General features: G+C 39.8%; 1 protein-coding gene across 15 annotated transcripts in view; it reads right to left on the bottom strand.

Annotated features, from left to right (window-relative positions):
* The window catches only part of ptprdb (protein tyrosine phosphatase receptor type Db), a 221,123-nt gene that overhangs the window by 180,079 nt on the left and 27,166 nt on the right, over nucleotides 1-13,878 (bottom strand). The window lies entirely within an intron of this gene.

The raw sequence follows: 13,878 nt of genomic DNA, 5'->3' as shown, positions 1-13,878 counted from the left end.
GCGCCACAAAAATGAATTGTGTCTTATCAGGACATCCCTTCATTTCCAGCTGGGGTTGTGACCAAGACATTGCTGTTTCCTGCCAGGGAAGTGCCATCAAAAGGAGCAGATTTTTATGAAGACATCGCTGCATTTCCAGCTGGGGTACTGACACAAAAAGTGGTTGTTGTTTTTTTACCAAGACATTTTTTACAGAGACATCGCTGCATTTCCTGCTGGGATTGTGCGACAAGAAGTGGTTGTTTCTTGCCGAGACATCACTGTATTACCAGCTAGGGTTGTGCTGGGAAAAGCGGTTGTTTTTGACGAAGACATTGCTGTGTTTCCTGCCAGGTTAGTGACATAAAATGCATTTCTGTTTCTTTGTTTGTTTGTTTTTTTACGGAGGCATAGCTGTGTCTCCTGTCGTGGAAGTGCCACAAAAAGCAGCTGATTTTTATTAAGACATCCCTGCATTACTAGCTGGGGTAGTGCCACGAAGAGAGGTTGTTTTTTACCAAGACAGTGCTGTGTTTGTTGCTGGGATAGTATCATGAAATGCTTCTTTTTTTAGAATATTTTTTTAGATACTTCACTGCATTGCCTACTGGGATTGTGCCACCAAAACAAGGTATTTTAAAACCAAATCTTGATTTCTTCCTAACCATAACCAACAGAATGTTAACCACAGTGTTGTTGAAACATAAAGTCTCACCGTATCCTCTACATAAAAACATACAAATGTAACATATCCATGGGTTGCAGAAAGAAACAGTGCCAACATTTTTTTCTGGCAACTGGGTTGACATATCTGGTTCAGCATCCACTTGTCTTTGAAATGACAAGAAACAACAGTCATATTATGCACCGCCTACTTTGTCTGCCCAAAACATCTCAACCCTCAAGAATTCAGCATAGACAACACATATTTTGGTTCTGGATATGGCACTTTAATGTGCACTTAACATTTCTTATTACCCGTTGAGGACCTATTTGCATTTATTATACTGATGCAATTAATCACAGCTAATGAAGTTACTCACCACTTGAGTAGTTTTTTTTCTGAGATACTTTCTTACTCTTATTGTTATGAGACAATATGATACTAAAGACACAATACTTTTACTTGAGTACTGTTTTTGTTTACCCTCCCCACCACTGTCCACAGATTTAGACTCCCCAAAAATAAATTCAACATTCTCTGATGGGAAGGTGTGAAATTACAGTAGTCACACAATCAAATGCAACAAATGCAAATGACTTGAGCTCAGTTTGGAGATTAATTTCAGAAAATCATCACTAAATTACAACCAGGCTGTGAGATCACTAATTTATTCTCGAATAAAAATACATGAAATGATCATGATTCTAATTTTCCAGCGCAGGTGGGTTTTGACAGCTTTGACTGAGAATGTGAAGTGGATCTACACGAGGAAGCAAAGTGAGGCAGTTTCTGCTGCGCTGAATACCATTTGACAGTTGCATCATTCGAAAACAAATCATAAAAGAGGCTGCTCTTAAATCTGCGTTTGAGGAGGCTGTTTAAGAGAGAACTTGCAGAGTTTAAATAAACAAAGAGAAAAAAAATCTAGAAATAGCCCTCATGGATTTGCTGAGTCTCTGGAACTTGTACAATATTTATTCCTCTCCTCCCTTCCCTCTGCAGCTCCAGACTTTATCAGACCCCAGTAGTGCGGAGCAGGAAGTGGGGAGATCGTACTGGTTTGTTGGGTGTTGTTCCTTTCTGTCTTCTCTTGCCAACCAGTGACCTACTGTACTTCACACTGCTACGCTCCCCTGGCTGTAATACATGCGGCCTTGGATGATGCAAACACCCTTAAGCTGCCAGTTTGCTCCGTCAGAAGTGCTTGTCGGATGGTTGAATAGCTTTCTAAAATTCCCCACCCCCCACCATGTTCTCAATGTCAGATAAAGTGGTGTCAAACTATTTTGGTTACTTTCTAAAACCAAAATTCACACCCATTTTAAACTGTGGCTGGCCTGCTGTGCACAGGTGAGGAAGCTACCAGGGTTTGAACTCTCTCTGTCTCACTTTTTTTGCTCTTTACACAACTTTACCTGTCACTTTTTATATGAACAACAGAGAGGACACGAAAAGGGGAAAGAATCAAAGTGCTTTTAGTATGCTACCTGAAAGCTATGATTGGTATCATTTACAAAAATAACTTTTCATGTTTGCTGAAATTGTCACTGCATCCACACATTACATGCAACAGATCCTGTTCCTCCTCCCTGTAGTTCATCTAATGGCATTTGAAAGAATGCACCACACCTGAGGGAAAACAACCAATCAGAGCCAAAGACCCTCTAACCCAACGTGTCAAACTAGGTAGCGCTGATCAAATATAAAGCAGTATTCTGTTAAAGCATTGCCTATTTCTCACCTCAAATGTTTCCAGGAACATATTTTAGTGTTAGCTATAAAATGAGAAAGGCTGTGAGCCAGCCGCCATACTGAAAACTATCAAGCCGAAACAAAGCATGAAAGCAAACTCTAATTTTACAATTAAATAAACACTGTTAGCAACATGTCCTGAGGTTAGTACAACAAGAGTGGGAGGCACACCTGCAGGTTCCTGGTCTGCTATTGCAAATACTACTGCATCACCCAGATGTGCAGATGACTGAGATGATAAATGTTTGAGTGCTTTGAATGTTTAAATAGCCAAGGTGAAACGAAATGAAACACTCCTACTACTGTACTTTTTTTTTTTAAAATAATGGTTCTGTGTATTTTAGTATTTTCAGTTTCATTTTCATAGTTTCATGATCCTTATTTTTGTAATGGAAATACTGTACCAAAGTTGCCAGTGGGTTAAATGTTACCTCAGTGCCCAGCAGGAAGATTTTGTCTGTGTCTGACATTTGTAATACTGTGAGAAACATAATGCATTTGTTTTTTTGTTTTTTTTTAATGCTGTACCAAACTCACACTGAACCATGATTCCTAAACTGAGGTATGAACCAAACATTCTTTGACACCAAAGAGAGACAACAGCAGCAAGTTTCTCACTTGTCAAATAAAATTTGGTCCTAAGAATAAAGATACTCTGGTAAAACTATTTTGAAAAAAGGTGCTGAGAGAAAACAGTGTGTTAAAAATATAAAGTGTTGATAAAGTTTTTAAAAAGTGGCAGCTAAATGAGACAAACTTACACATCTGTGCCACCAGCAACCATTCAGGGGCGTCATAGAGAATCTTAATACTACCTAAAGCTGTTATTTCAGCATTTGACATGATTTTGTATAATAAGATTTGCCAAGATAACATCCATACAGTTACTGTGGTGTGTACATGTCTGGCTTACATAAAGCCTGTAATTAACCTAAGAACAAACAACATGACACCATATTCATATACACCAGACACAATCTGATACCCATGAATGCACAAGGACATTTAAACAGACACACACACACACACACACACACACACACACACAGCAATCAGAGTGTTTCATTAGTGAGGAGCAGATAGATTACCCTCCCGAAGGAGACATTGACCAAGAGGCCATTGATCTACTGAGCTAAGCCAATCTGTGTGTCAATGTATGTGTATGTGTGTGTGTGTGTGTGTGTGTGTGTGTGTGTGTGTGAGAGAGAGTGCGCGCATGTAGAAAGTAGCCTACTGATGGAGTCTTTAAGTTGTTAGAGTAAGCACAGTAAATCTAATCCAGTTGTGTTTAATGGAGAGAGAAAGAAACAGGCAGTTGACATATTCATTAGGTCCAATTACTTCGTCCAATCAGTGCCATCTCACTCACTCACCAGAGAGACAGAGAATCAGCACTATTTATGTCTTGGCACACCACCATGAGGAAGAAGATTGATAGTACTTGAATGATAAATAAAAAACATATTTATTCCACTTACTGAATGACAAGATGGCACATTTGGAGGCATCTAATATCATTTGATCTCATTCAACCCCCGTCAGAGGACTGAAGTGTAAATCAATCTGGCTAAAACTGGAATTACTCAATTACACGGCCTTATTGACGATTCAATAAAGACGGTTGGGCTCGAGGGTTGTAATCATGACTTATGGTAATAATACGACGACACGGCCATATTTCCCATAATGAGCTTGTTGTAAACACTAACAATCACAGACAAAAACAAGAAGAATGCTATTACTGGTGACATATTTTCTGCCTGAATGTGTGTGTGTGTGTTTTCCCATCTACATGTGTGGGACTTGTAATTAGCTCTCTAGGTTGTTCTCTTACATTGGATGTGAAGGTAATTGGGGCTTTTGGACACTCGCTCTCAATCTCTGTCAGTGTGTGTGTGTGTGTGTGTGTGTGTGTGTGAGGGTTGTAGTGTGTGCATTCTGGAGGATGGCCAAACCATTACTGTGTGCTCAGCCTGCTCTAAAGCAGCTTGTGATTCATTAGTAATGAGTCCATTTGCAAACTAAATGAGTGTTTGAGTGGCCGAACAGTGGCGTGTGTGATGATTGTGTCCACTCACTCTACTCACCGCTGTCGCTCTACTATTTTGTAGTAAAGCGTGTGAAACATACCCTCTATCTCTCTCTTTCTCTCTCTCTCTCTCTCTCTCTCTCTCTCTCTCTCACACACACACACACACACACACACAAAGGTATATACTAGGGATGCACCCACTGTGAAATTCTGGGCCATTACCAATGTTCAAAGTAACAATTTGGCCAATAGCTGATACCTATGTTTTTGTTGTTGTTTGTTTTGTTTTTGTTGTAATTTATTCTACTCTTTGTTCCAGGGAAACAAAGAAATCTTCATTATAAAAGAATAACTTATCAGTTTAAAAGTCATTCAGCGCTTCATTACGCTACCTTTAAATGAGGAAAAATTCATTCATACACATTTATGAAACCTTTAAAATAACCCTTTTTCACATAATTTTTTTAAAAACTGCTTCATAAACCTTATTACTATATATACCATCATTCCCTCTCTAATATCTATTTTGTATTGCTGCAAAAAAATAGCAACAAATTTCTTCTTTCTTCAATTTATTCAAGGTTCTTGTCAAAAACTGAATTTTACAAGATTACATTCATAATATATCATGAGAACGTTATAATTTACTTTTGCCGAATACTAATTTTTACTGAGTAGACTTTGAATGCATCATGCAACTCACTTTTGCATCAAACTTTTGTCAGCACTGAGTTCAGGTCCCCAGGAAGTGCACCAGGCTTTCACACTAATTTTCATAGTGGCTAAACAATGGTACTGCAATTTCCAGGATCCGTTACATGACACCCTGCAGCACATAAAGGCTTTTTCCCTTTGACTTACAATGGGAAAGTGACGTCTGTAAATCAGTGGATACAATTTTTTTAGTGTCACAACAATGATTTGTTTCACAAAGAGGATATTCAACACTGACAGAGAGTAGGAAATGGGGAGAAAGTCTAGAGGAGTCACAAGATTAAATCATTTTATCCATATTCAAGTTAGCAAGTGCTATACCAGTAGTTAGCTGCAGATGTTACAGCATTGCAACTGCAGCAGATGTTCAGCTCGGCCGCGCTCGGCTCCTGTAACTCTCTAGTGTGAATGCCCTATGGGCCACACAGTGCGGCTGTAGTTGCAAAAATCATCCAGGTAATTTTAAACACGGCAGTTAAACCATTTTGGCTTCAACGGCCACTGAGCAACTTTCATGGGAATGAACAGGACCCCACTGCCAATACTGTATTCAGTTCTCTTAATACATCCACGATTGAGCTCCAGCTACCGCCTGCTAACAGCTAGTCTCGCTCGCCAGACCTTTCTCAAGAAAAGAAAGGTCTGGCTGGGCCGACTCTCACTTTAAGATTGGAGAAAAAAACGCCCCGGCTGCTTGTATTTCTTTCAAACAATCACAATCGTTCTTGGCAGCGCCACAGCAACGGTGCGCTGCAAAAATATTGCTGGGGGGAAACAGGATTTGGTGTAACACGCCCACAAAAATATCGCCTACAGGACATGAACCATGGCAGAAAAATGGCTACATCCCCGCAAGATCAAACACCGCAAAAGTAAAGGACGTGTTGAAAACTGCAACCGGAGGTGGTAGGGTGGGACTTCAGTGGGTGGCTCGTTCCGCCCAATGAGAGGCTGATCTTTGCAGCGAACTTCCACCCACTCAGACTAGCTAACAGCTAACGTTAACTTGCTCTTCTCCTACTGATATCAACACTGATTTGTTATTCACAATGTAGCATTATCAGGGAAAAAAGGGATGCACCAGTTTTTTGGATGAACATCAATATCGGCAGATATTCTCCTTGTTGACTGCTATCAGCCTATCAGCAGATAAGATGGCATTCACTGATGGCAGTGGTCGATTTTTTTCTGTTGTATGATGTCAGTTTTTTTCTAAAAAGCAGGGCTAACAGGCACAAACTCATATTAATGAGCAGGTACAAGATAAATATAATGTTTGTTTGGCAAATGGGCTCTGTGATCTCACCATTGTGTGAGAGATGGCTTGTAGTAGCCATTGTCCCAGGGACAAAAGGAAACGTGTTTGGGATGGACAGAGATCTTCTACTGGATGCGTTTAGAATGAAAGGGCACAGTAAACTCACTATTGATGTCTCAATTGTGGTTGTTTTCCTGATTTCCCCTGAACCAGCAGGAGGAGAAGTAGTCAACGTTAGTTCTAAGCAGCCAGCGTCTGCAACTAACTGCTGACGGAGGTTGCACTGAGTTACTGTATGGTATGATGCATTCAAGCTCTATTCAGTAAAAATGAGTATTGGGTGTGTTCATTGTAATCTTGTAAAACATAGTTTTTGTCAAGACATTTTAATAAATACAGTTGAAACAGAAATGTGTTAATGTTTACACAGCAATATAAAAACATTCTTAGAGAATGAATTGTTATATATATTATATTTAGTAAAAAGGCTTTTGAGGCAGTTATTTGTTTAAAGGGCTGAGTTTGGAAGCTACATGATACTGGTATCATATGAAACTAGAAGATCTTAGGAATCCACTGGTAGGAACCATGTTATGCTAATTTCTCAGGAAGGGGGCTAAATAACGCTCACATTTTAGATTGAATTTTGGTGAGGGAAAATCAGCATGGCCATTTTCACAGAGGTCCTTGACCTCTCACCTCAAGATATCTACATAAAAATGGATTCTGTGGGTACCCATAAGTCTCCCCTTAACAGACATTCTCACTGTATGCTACTACTATGTAGGTTTGATCACAAACTGTGCAGATCTTCCAAGCAATACAAATGTGCTATTTTTGCCTGTTGTATTTGAATATTTCTACATACTGGGTTTCCTAAACAGTGTTGGAATTGCATAAATTGGACTGACTGGATAGCTGTGACTCTTGAGAATTCAAAGAGCCCAATTTTATCCACATTTGATGATGTTAGGCCCCATAGCAGCCATTTCATTGTAGTGAGAACATTCTTTTCTGAAACAGACATTACTGCATAAAAAAACCTCTAGGATGACCTCTAGTGACCTCTAGGATAATCGTAGCCTCATGAAACTTTAAAGCCACAAACTAGAAACCTTGGGCAGTCAGAGGGTGTTTGCCTTTCATAGGAATATTGACAATAAGGGTGTTTCTCAGCAGTTTCCAGAACAGGAGTGCTCGCCATCCAAATGCTAAAAATTGCAATTCTTACAGAAATCACAAAATATCTGAAGTTTTTAATACCAAATCACAGCATGGATTTTTCTATGGTGTTCCTCAAAGCCTTGGTGTCTTAATGTGGTCATTTGAAGGGACTTTTTTTTACCATTTTTATCATTAAACATGCTTAAATTTAGCATCCATACTGTGTAACAAATGGTATCAACCCAAGAAATTGCTGCAACAACATACACCGATCAGCCAAAACATTAAAACCACTGACAGGTGAAATGAATAACATTGATTATCTTGTTACACTGCAGTGTTCTGCTGGGAAGCCTTGGGTCCCGGCATATATGTGGATGCTACTTGACACGCTCAACTCACCCAAACACTGTTGCAGACCAAGCAAACCCCCTCATGGCAACAACACTCCCAGATGGCAGTGGCTCCCCCAGCAGGACAATGCGCCATGCCACACCACAAAAACTGCTCAGGAATGGTCCAAGGAACGTGACAAAGAGCTCAAGGCATCGATGTGGCCCCCAAATTCCCTAGTTCCCAATCCGACTGATCATCTGAGGAAAGTGCCAATACCCCAGGCATACTGCCCATTCACTGTGGGGCCTCTACGGATTGGACATAGCTCTGACACGTCAAGGTATGGACACAAGAAGTCTGGGGATGCCCTGTGGTGTCTGGCACCAGGGTCTTCATGGCAGATCCTCCAAGTCCTGTGGGTTGCGAGATGACGTACCAGTATGTCCCAAGGATGCTCAATCAGATTTGGATCTGGGGAATTTGCAGGCCGGGTCGAGGCCTTAATCTCTTTGTCATGTACCTCCGGGTCATTCCTGAGCAGTTTTTGCGGTGTGGCATGACACATTGTCCTGCTGGGGGGGCCACTGCCATTGGGGAGTGATGTTGTCATGAGGGGGTTTGCTTGGTCCCCAGTGGTGTTTGGGTGGGTGGTGCGTTTCATGTGGCATCCACATGAATGCTAGGTTTCCCAGTAGAGCACTGCATTGTAACAAGATGACCAATGCTATTTACTTCACCTGCCAATGGTTTAAATGTTTTGGCTGATCGGTGTATAAGACATAAATGAGCATGGGAATGGCTATCATATAAGCTCTTATAGATTCTAAACATTTGAAATTTGAATAGGCACCTAACCAACACAAAATGTTTATTACAGATATATGACTAGAAAAACTGAGCTGCATCTCAAATTATTGAGCTGTTCATCCCAAATGATGCTGGAAGTCTCGAGATGGTGCTAAATGCCATCTTATTTGCCAATCAATAAAATGAATATCGGCCGATACAGATGTGCGGCCGATACACCCGTGCATCAGTGGTACATACAGACTCATGCTGCAAATGTAAAGTATGTTTGCATGTGTCTTTCCTCAGCCAGCGCCAGAAGTGGACATAATGAAGTCAGTCAGTTGTGTCATTAATTACTGTTTCACACCTGCTCGTCTGAGCTAATTAAATATGCTGACACACACGCACGTGCACTCTCTTCCTTACAACATGCACACACACACACACTATATACAATTACACATTTGCACGCACGCAGAAACATATATTCTATCACACTCGTGCAAATTTCAAGACAAGTTTTTTTTGTTTTTTTTTACACAGACGAGTCAAAAATACATTCTCATTTTCACTTTGAGAAAGGTGAGATGGCAGTGTTAAACACAGCATGTTTTCGGGGAACTCTCTCCCTCTCTTAGTCTCACATACAAACACATCTCCATACACCTCCTTCTCCCTTTCTCACTCTGTCATTCTCCCATCCTCGCGCTCCTTTCCTTCCTGCACACATTCGGTTCCCACTGTCTCTCCGTACGCTGTATAGTCTATTCTGTGCCTCACTCACACCACACACATACTATCTCCCGCTCTTTAAACTCTCTCTGACAGTGTGGATGTGTGTGAGACAGAGTATATGTGTGTGTGTGTGTGTGTGTGTGTGTGTGTGTGTGTGTCTCCTCCCAGCCCACTTTCTCAACAAAGGCCACAGCTGCTGCCGGTTTGCTGAATAAAAGATGACAGAGCCATAATATCAGGAGATTACCAGCTAACGAAACAATGATTTTGTCCAATTTAAATAGCGACATCAGTTGCATCACAAGCACTTCACATGTCAACTGTGATATGATAATGTTTGCTACCAAATGAAAACTGTTTTCATCTGCACAGAGAGACTCCCTGACTCTCTTGCTCTCCTCCTTTTGTGCTCTCACTTGCAATCTCTCTATCTCTCTCTCTTTCCCCACACATTCGCTCTGGCTTTCTCGCCATCCCTCTCTCTCACACACACACGCACGCACACACACACACACAGAGCACGTAGAGCATATGGCTATTTCTCTCCTCTTTGAAGGGTTGCTTTGAAGCTATGGCACCCGTATCGATTGGCGCTCAGATGAGCTCGCTTCTCCAGAGCCCTGCGATTATCTGTCGCTTTATTTCAAACAGAGCGCAAGAGAGGGGGGCTTACACACCCATCACTCACTCACACTCTCACAGTCAGTTATACACTCATACATGAAGCGCACACAAACACACACGGGTGCGTCCACGCACAAACGGGGATAATGAGATGAGCTTACACGCTGAATCCAGATACTTAAGGCAAGCTGTGCTTCAGAACTGACAAGTGAGTGGTGAATGTTAAGAGAGTGAGGACATAGCAAGAGAAAGAGACTGTTAAGTCTGGCAAAGTGATGAAACTTATGAGAAAATTTTCCCCCTACGGCTCTACTCAGATTTTTTTCAAAAATCAGTTCCTCCATTATGAAAACCACTTTGTCAAAATGAAGGTTTAAACTAGAATATAAAGTTCATGTGCAAAAGGTTGAGCTCAGAATCAAGGTTAACAGCTTTTTTGTCAACTTTTGAAACTTAAAAAAATTAAATAGAACAAAAAATAAAAAACAGAATTACTGGTTCACGGTTTTATCTGCAAACTAGTCAAGTTGTAGTTAGAGTTTATATCCATGTCTGTCCAGAGTCACATGTAGCCATGACAGTTAACGCTGCTTCTAATGTTGATGCAAAGAAGTGACATAATCTAAAATGTGGATGCTTCACACACACATCTTCCCCCTGGCAGCACAGAAGATCTTTACAATCAGCACAGTTTCAAGGTGGACACCAAAGATTCAGTGTCTGACCAAGTATCTTCTGTTCCTGAGATATGGTGTTGAATAATGGCCTGAAAAGTGTTTTTGCAGAACATTATGATGTCACAGTGAAGCTGACCTTTGACCTTTTGGATATAACATGTCGTCACTTAATCAGTTTATCCTATTAGACATTCATGGGACATTTTAGTGGATAAATTCTTGAATTATGGCCACAAACATGTTGTGTGAGGTCAAAGTGACCTTGATCTTTAAACTTTGACCATCAAAGTTGAATCAGTTCATCCTTGCATCCAAGTGGATGTCTGTGCCAAATTTGAGAAAATTCTTTTAAGGCTTTCTTCTTTTTGAGTTATTGCGTTCACAAGAATGAGACAAATGCGAGGTCGCCTTGACCTTTAACATCTGACCAACAAACTCTGATCAGTTAATCCATGAGTCCAAGTGGACATTTTTGCCAAATTTGTGGAAGTCCCCTAAAGGTGATCTTGGGATATCTTGAGAAAAATGGGATGGATTAACATATGTACAGATGGACGAACAACCCGAAACCTTAATGCCCCAGTCTGGCTATCGTAGAGCGTAGAGGCATTAAAACACAAAAAAATCTAAGACCTCAATAAACAAAGCACGGCCACTGTGGTTTGCTTTTGCAGACAGCAGCAGGGATATTCAAAGAGGGAACTTCTGCCTAATGCCCATAGGAGTAAGACAGAGAGTGAGACAGGGTGACATGAAATGTTAATGGTCTGCCCAGAGCAGCAGAACTTCATAAAAGACTTGATTTAGAAACTACCAGAAGCTTTCAGGAACAATGAACATTGTCACATCGCACATAGGGCTGGAAACACACACACACACACACGCAACATACCACTCATGCTTTGATTAAAACCTGGGGCTACACTGCTGAGTTGTTATTGAGAATAAAAGTGTCTGAGTGTGTAATTCATGTGCTAAAGAGTATCACTCCTGGAAACAACAGCAAACACACACAAAAGATGCTACACAGCTGAATAAATGCATAGGCATATTGTACAACACCACTGGAGCCAAACATTTTATAATTACTCACATGCTGTTTCAATCTTTATCATTATTCCATGTGTCAATCATGTGGTTTACTCTAACGACTTATCGAACCAAGACTGGATATAATCATCAGCTCAGGGTTCAAGAATGTATGTGGTTGTGATGCTCTGGAGAGGGCAACCCCCTTGGAGGGACTTAATGAGGCCACACACACACACACACACACACACCAGACACAACCGCATGTGTGCACAGAGACAGAAGTAAATGTCTAATCATGGTGTTACAGTAAATGTTGGGAACAATCTTGACGTGGATGCTTGTTTATTCATGACGCTGAGGCAGGGTAATCATCACGAAGCTGACATTTAGTCCATGTTCAAAGCTGTGCGTCACCTATCTGAAGGTGCTTATGATCACCAGCAAATCACGTGAGATTCACTGAGCTCTTGGTTTTTCCCAAGGTGAGAGCAGTAATAATCTCCTCAGAGACAGTGCCAAAGGTCAGCCATTGCTAAGCTTTAAACGGAGACATTGTGCAATGATAATATCATTTTTTTGTTTATAAAATACTGTTAATCACACAAATGATTCCAGGAAAATGGTGATTAATTAAAATATTATTTTAAAAATCTACAGTAGGGCTGAATGATATGAAAAAAAAATTAAGATATGTGATATGCAATGAAGTTGTGGAATATTGCAATAATAATATCATTTGTGATTAAAAAAGAAAACTGATACAAAGTGTAAACACTTTTGCCTTTCTGCTGCTTTCACTGTACTGCTAAACTACAACAAATAGCTTGCGGATGCAGAACACTCGTTCTTTTAATGCCAAAAATTCTTTATCTTTATTATTCCGCCTTGTTTTGTGTTTTGTTTTTCTTATTCTTCCACATTTTTTTAAAATATAGAAACTTCAATCAAACATCCACTCGCAGCTCAGCAGGACATGCTGGCTACTACTTATATAATTCATACATTTTATACTTTCAAAATTTTTCAACATTTTCTGGGAAAAAAAATTCTGCATTATAATATTTGGACGTAACGTTCAAAAATAAAGCATTTTTATGCCTTTTAAACTATTATGTACTAAATCATACTTTCATTTAGAAGCTCCATTCAAACTTTGAAATGGTAAATGTTATTCATACATTATGAGTATTATTGAACATTTAAAGACAGCAATGCAGTGTAGCATCAGCTTTCAAAAAACAAAACAAACAAAAAAAACTACACATTCTTTACAAATAATTGGGGTTTTTTTTTCAACTTTTCAATCACATTCATACTAATTAATCAGTTCCCACTTTTCCAAATTATTCCAACTTGTTCACCTTCTTTTTAAGCCAGCAATTTAGTGTAGCATCAGCTTTTCAATATCCAGCACTCACACCACAATTTCTTTAGGAATCAGAAAAGTTTTCTACTGATACTCTCTTTCAGCTAACTCAAAAAATTCCTGAGTGCAATATCACAGTCTTTATAGTTGTCATTACAATGAGATTTTTAAATGGCGATGGAAATATCTACATTAGTTGAATGTGTCCACGCTATATCAAAAAGCGAGGCTAATCCATTCAAATCTTTATATTTATACGATAAATTGTGTAGACCTAGTCTACAGTCCTGCTAGCAGATGTATGAGGCTGTAATGTTCATTGTTAAACTGTTCCATAGATACACAAAAGTACTGGGAAAATGAAAATTTACATAGACATAGATGGGAACTATGAGCTACAAATGTCAACCTCTTGGTGACACTACAAGAAAGGTCAGGGGATCACCAATATAATAGAGAGACATCTCCTGAGAGCCATTAATGTTTGAAATGTTTGCCAAAACATCTTGTAGAGATATTTTGCTGCTTAAGTGAAAACTCTGACCTGATGATCATGCTAGAGAAATTTAAAAAAAATCAACAAAGTTAGTAGGATTCACCCTCCAGGGAACATGAACGTTTGCCTGATATCAGACACAATTGTCAACTCACTGCACTCTGTTTACATCTTCAGTCTTAAGTCAGATATTGCATAACCAATTTTCAGAGATTTTAACTCATCAGCTAACTAACTCATCAATTCTAACTCAATCACCA

Source organism: Epinephelus lanceolatus, chromosome 3 (assembly GCF_041903045.1).
Source record: "Epinephelus lanceolatus isolate andai-2023 chromosome 3, ASM4190304v1, whole genome shotgun sequence".
NCBI classification, from domain to species: Eukaryota; Metazoa; Chordata; class Actinopteri; order Perciformes; family Serranidae; genus Epinephelus; species Epinephelus lanceolatus.
Note: the sequence above shows the minus strand (reverse complement) of the source record. Positions and strands in the feature narration are given on the sequence as shown.